Source organism: Tachypleus tridentatus, chromosome 9 (assembly GCF_004210375.1).
Source record: "Tachypleus tridentatus isolate NWPU-2018 chromosome 9, ASM421037v1, whole genome shotgun sequence".
Classification (NCBI taxonomy): domain Eukaryota; kingdom Metazoa; phylum Arthropoda; class Merostomata; order Xiphosura; family Limulidae; genus Tachypleus; species Tachypleus tridentatus.
The window spans coordinates 89,577,724-89,584,171 of NC_134833.1; positions in this window are offsets into that span (position 1 = coordinate 89,577,724).

A 6,448-nucleotide genomic window follows, 5' to 3' on the forward strand; every position below is an offset into this window, starting at 1 on the left:
GCTCATCCAATAACACGCCAGTAAATTCAAGACCACATCATAGAAACACCACAGATGTGCACTTGCATCCCATAATTGAATCTGAGTCAGATTTAGAAAAAGATTTAATCAAAATTAAGTGTTTCATAGTCAAATAAATAAGGTTGAGCTGCAAAAAGGGAGACCTTAATTGTGTCCACCCCACCATTGGTAAAGTAATTATCCAGCCACAATAGTGATACAGAAGCTATCACCAGCAAAAAGTATGAAGTGAATGAAGAGCGTCCACCTCAATGGAAGAAGTACCGCAAAAACCCAAGGATAAATTCAAAATTTGTTGGTTGTTAAATTAATAGTAATTGTAAGTTTAGGCAAGCCTGTAGTATGGAAAATGGGAGATGTGTTGTATAAATATAGCAGTCATTTCTATCTTTTAATATTGGTTTCGTTTTGTATCTATGCAAACTTCACACAACATGTGATTGAAGAAGTCTTTACATGCACAACCTCATACACCTCATGCACAACTCCTAAGGAAGCATGTACTGCGTGCTTAGTTTGATAGGAACACACTAGCCAATAAACTATTCCTGAAAAAAAGAAGTATTTTCGATGTGAGATGAAAGAAAGCATGACGGTCCAGGAACATTTGAAACAAATGAAGGAATTAACGGATCAGCTTGCTGCAGTTGGGGGCGGAAATAGAAGAAGAAGATCAGATTGTTACCTTCTTGATAGTCTGCCAGCTAGCTATGATACAATTGTAATAGTCCTGGAAACCAAAACTGATGATGTCTCATTAGAATTTGTGCAACAGGCACTGATTAATGAAGAACAAAAGAAGAAAAAGACCACATCAAATGAAACACCATCAACTGCATTAGCCACTCGCAGCAACTTCAAACCACATGGAACACAAAAAACAAAGAAAAAGGGTAACAGCTTCAAGTGTTACAAGTGTGGCAGAGAGAGACATATAAAACGCAATTGTCCAACTCTGAAGGAAATGATCCACAAAGCTAAGAATGTGGATATTAATGTGGCGGAAGATTATACTGATGGAAACAATGGTGTTGCCTTTGTAACAAACCAGGATAAAGGAATAGGAAATGGGGAATGGTTGGTGGATTCTGGTGCGTCTAGGCATATGACACACCAAAGGAACATATTATCAAATTGTCACAAGTTCAGCACACCTCAGCAAGTTAGGATTGGTGATGGAAGAACTGTTGAAGCTCTTGGAGTTGGAAACTAAACTAGAAATGACATTTAAAGTCAGTAATTTAAAGCATGTCATATGCAGAGTGTCCTTCATATACCAAAATTAGCTAGCAATCTATTTTCAGTGAGGGCTGCTACTGAAAAAGGAAATATTGTGCAATTTGGAGTTAATCGCTGTTATATCCGAGGTAAATCAAGACAACTCCATGGCATGGGTACAAGAAAGAATGATGGTCTGTACAAACTGGACTGTAAGACCAATGTTATTGAGAATGCCTTAGTAGCCTCAAACAGCAGCATGAATGGCTTGGATATATGGCATCAACGACTAAAGCATATCAGTGTTCCACAGTTACAGAAGCTTGTCAGGAGTGGAAATGTAAGTGGAATCAAATTCCAGAAGTCTGATGAAACCAGTTTCTGTGAGGGATGCACTGAAGGTAAAATGCACAGGAAGCCATTTAAGTCAGTGGGAGAAATCAGATCAAAGGGAAGACTGCAACTGGTACACAATGATGTCTGTGGTCCTATGCAAGCTCCATCTATTGGAGGTAGCAAGTACTTTGTTACATTTATTGATAATTACTCAAGATGCTGCAGAGTGTATTTCTTCAAACAGAAGTTAGAAGTCTTTGAAAAATTCAAGGAATTTGAGAAGTTGTTCTCAAATAAATCTGGATAGCGCATAAAACCCTACACACAGAAAATGGTGGAGAATATACGTCAAATGAGTTCCAGCAATATTTGAAGTCAAGAGGCATTCATCATGAGATGTCAGTAACATATTGTCCAGAACAAAATGATGTTGCTGAGAGAAGGAACAGAACTCTTGTGGAATCAACAAGAACCATGCTGTCACATGCTAAGTTACCAAGAATGCACTGGGCGGAAGCTGTAGCTACTGCAGTGTATATGGGTAACAGAGTATCCACATCGGCAATAAAAGATGGTAGTACACCATATGAAAAATGGTATGGGAAGAAACCAGATGTAGAACACATGAAAGTGTTCGAATGTCTTGCATATGCACATGTTCCAGATGCGTCAAGACAGAAATTAGACATGAAGTCTGTGAAGGTACGTTTCATTGGATATAATAACTGCATCAAGGGATATCGACTGTATGATGAAAAATCTAGAAAGATTTTCATACGGCGATATGTTATCTTTAATGAAACAGAATTTGGTCAAGAGCCTATGACAAATGAATATATCTCATCAAGTGAACAGATAGTGGACCAGGAAACAGAAGTTAAAGCTAAAGATAAAGCTGAATGACCAGCAAGAAACAGGAAACCCCCCATCCACTATGGATATGATGAGTATGCTGGTATGGCAGCAGCAAATGAATCAGTTTGTCACACTGCAAACTTATGCAGTATGTTAGAGCCAAGCACATTAAGTGAAGCAATGTCAAGTGACAATGCAAAGGAGTGGAAGTCAGCCACAGATCTGAAATTTGAGTCTTTACAAGAAAATGACATCTGGGATCTGGTGGAATTACCAGCTGGAAGAAAACCTATAGGTTGTAAGTGGGTATTCAAAGTTAAGTATGGAAATACTGGAAATGTAGAGAGGTTCAAGAGTAGGCTGATAACCAAAAGCTACTCACAAAATTATTGTCTGGATTACGAGGAAGCCTTCTCTCCAGTGGTGCGCTATGCATCAATTCGCTCCTTGATTGCATTTGCTGTGCAGAACAACTTTAAAATTCACCAGATGGATGTCATAACTGCATTTCTTAATGAAAATCTGGATGAAGAGATATACATGGAACAACCGGAAGGCTACGCTGCTCCAGGGAAGGAAAACCTTTTGTGTAAGCTGAAAAAATCACTGTACGGATTAAAACAGTCACCATGCTGTTGGAGCAAATCATTTCATAAACAGATGACGGAACTGGAATTTGTTCAGAGTTCAGCAGATCCATGTGTTTACATACGGAAGGGTGAAAATCTAGCAATAGTTACAGTATATGTGGAGGATATTATTTTGGTTGCTGATAGTGATGATGAAATAATCACTATAAAGGAAGCACTGAAGGAAAAATTCCGCATGAAAGACCTTGGAAAGCTCCATTACATCCTTGGACTCAGTGTTGTTCAGGATGAAAAGAATGGCTGTGTATGGTTAAATCATTGACAGTAATTGTAAGTTTGTGTAAAATTAAGTGGAAGTGTTAAGAATATTGAGATAAGTGCTGCCACCTGTAGTTAGGAATATTTTTGTGCATGTGCTCTCAATGAATAAAGCACGTATCAACAGAAGGCGCATAATTAAGGTCGAAAAGTTTAATACTTTAATACTTAAAATATATTGTAAAAAATTCTTGTCAATTTTTCTCGTAAATTCGATCAGGAAACTTTAAATACAGGAGTCACTGAACTGTTGTTTACAATTGTATCTAGCCAATAGAGTGAATCTGTTAGAGTGTATTTTTGTTTTGGCTAGTTTTGAATCAATCATTGTTTTGTTTGCCGTTATTTGATTATTCAGCCATGAATATGCACAAGTAAGTTTATTTTTAAGTTAGTGTAATCCAACCTAAATATAACTAAATAAAACACTATTTAAGTTTATAGAAAACTTTAACGAGGAAAATACCAAACTTTTGTAGTTATAGGAACTGAAAATTTAATTTTTATTACCAGATAATTTAAAAGAATCCACTAGCTTATGTCAGAAGTGGGACTAGTCAAGCGAATATAAAATATCACTTAGAATATTGAATATTATGACTACAAGGGCAAAGAACGATAATTTAGTATTACTTGAGGTGATGAAATTATTAAGACAAGATCAAGAGGAAAGAACAAGAAGAAACGAACAGAGAATTAGAAGAACAGAACGGGAATTTAAGAGACGAATCTAAAGAAAGTAAAATAATACTTAGAGAATAATAAAGAAAAATAAATCTCCTAGAAACCAATATTTATGAAACTCCAAGAGATGAGCAGGAGAATTAAAACAGCGAGTTTGAAGAAATGCAAAAGGACGTCAGTAAAATACAAACAGACTTCAACAAAATCAAAAGGAAAGCGGCAAAGTTAAAGAGAAAGAACAAAGGGAGATTGACAAAGTCAAAAGAGAAGTAAAGAAATAAATCAACAAAGTAGAAATGACCATCACTGAAGTATAGAAACTTTAGTTAGAAGATAAAGCACCTGAAAAACAAATTATTAAATGCAAAGAATAAACCAGTTACACTTCTTTCTGTATTGGCTCAAGAGTTCCAACCTAAAACACCATCTATGTCAAAATATATAATATAAAAATGTAATTGGTCTTCATCTTTTACGAGTACTATCGTGCAGTATATTACTGGTGGAGCTTCCTAGGTTACTCCAGCCATGACACTGTCATTTTCAGTTACACATTTAGCCAGAATTTCAACACAGGCCACTTGAAAAAATAATGAGGTAGGCCAGACTATAAAGCGCTAAATCATTTCTGGGGTTAATTGGTTTAATAATGAATAACAAATAATTAATCTTACTTCTCATTTAAAAGGACTATCTTCAACAAGCTTTCCAATTGTAATAAAAAAGTACCAAGCATTAGTACCTGCCTTATCCAACAGGTTTTGAGTTACTCACAATAAGTAAATATTCAGAACAAAGCAGAAACGGGATACAAAAAAGGGAAAAAAAAAGGCTTTAGCCAAACTTGTAGAATATTTGGAAATATTTTCTCTAATTATTTTACGTTGATACTCCTTGAGAAGTAATGGATTCATTGGTAGGTGGCCAATTTTTAGATGCCATTACAGACAAAAATATGCAAATTAGGTTGAAACAAAGTAAGTAAGCATCTTTAAATGAGGATCTACAGTTAACCATGAAACCTGGATCCATTAAAGTTGTAGATCAACTCCTTAAGAAATTATATAAAGGTTCCAAAAATATCTGATCCTGTAGCACTGAATCATTAATCCCTCTAAAAATAGTCTAGAAAAACTGAAATAACTGATCAAACAGTCACACGGAATGGAAGAAATAAACATAACAAAATATGTATTTCAAGTCTAACTTAAAATGACATATTTCAAAGATTTTTAATTTGATACTAGAATAAAATAAAACTCCTCTCATAGGATATTAGAAAGAAAGGAATATTATAATTTTAGAAAACATGGTCATTACAGCCGATATTGCAAAGAATCAATAGCTGTTATCAAGCCAAAAACACAATACACTGAGAATAAATGTCAGAGTCCAGTCAAATAAAAGGAACAACAAATAACTAGTCAGACAACAAAAACAGAGTAACTAGCTGGAATTATAAGGTGAAGTTCAACTGGAAATACCTACCTCAAGTGAGAAAAGAAGCTTATTATTTGAGGAAAATGTTCCAAGAGTCCATAGGCATAATTATAGAAAAGCCTTGCAGGATGCTAATTGGCACTAGTTCTAAAGTTATTTGATTTGTTAATGAAAGGGGGAAAATTGCTCCAGAGATGGAGAAAAAAAGAGGAGATGATGCAAACAGCAGATTAAAATAAAGTTCCAGCAAAAGAGAAATTAAAAGTTACCCTTCTCTATACCTTAAAATATCTAAGCAACTTACATTGAAAAACAGTGCTTATTAAGTGCTAAGTTCGTACAAAGACATGGACGCGAGGTTCAACTAACATCAGATAACTCATAGGCTATGACCTGAAAAGCACTATGCACTTTATAGTTATTAAAGGTTGAACTCCCTATTAAAACAGGGAGGGTAGTCATTTTACCATAAATAAATGAAATATTCATACCATGAGTTAATCAGCAATAGATCTACCTTTAATAACTGGAGTTTTAGGAATCAAATACTCTGGCATGTCCTGAGAAATTGACTGATGTAAAAGCTCTCGTGGATGTGAAAGATAAAGATATTAGATATAACTTTACCAGGGAACACTAAAGTTAGCTGCTGATAAAATGAAAGATTGCTATGATGTTAATACTCATAAAACTGTATCAAAGTAATCTGATATACTTGACTAGTTATCGTTACAAGAAAAGACGAACTTTAAAGTAAGTGAGTTTTGTGAAGGGCCTTACATCGTAATGAATAGAATCAGAGATATGGACTATAGAATTCAGAAGAATAGGCAATCCAAAGCAAAAATTATCGACTGTGATTGTCTTTGAGAGTATGTTGGTGAGAGAATGGACAACTGGGTAACTCCAGAGAAAACTTTTAAATAGAAAATCAACCTGCTACGGAGGCTGAATTTCCTGTACAGACTACTTCCAGATAACCATCA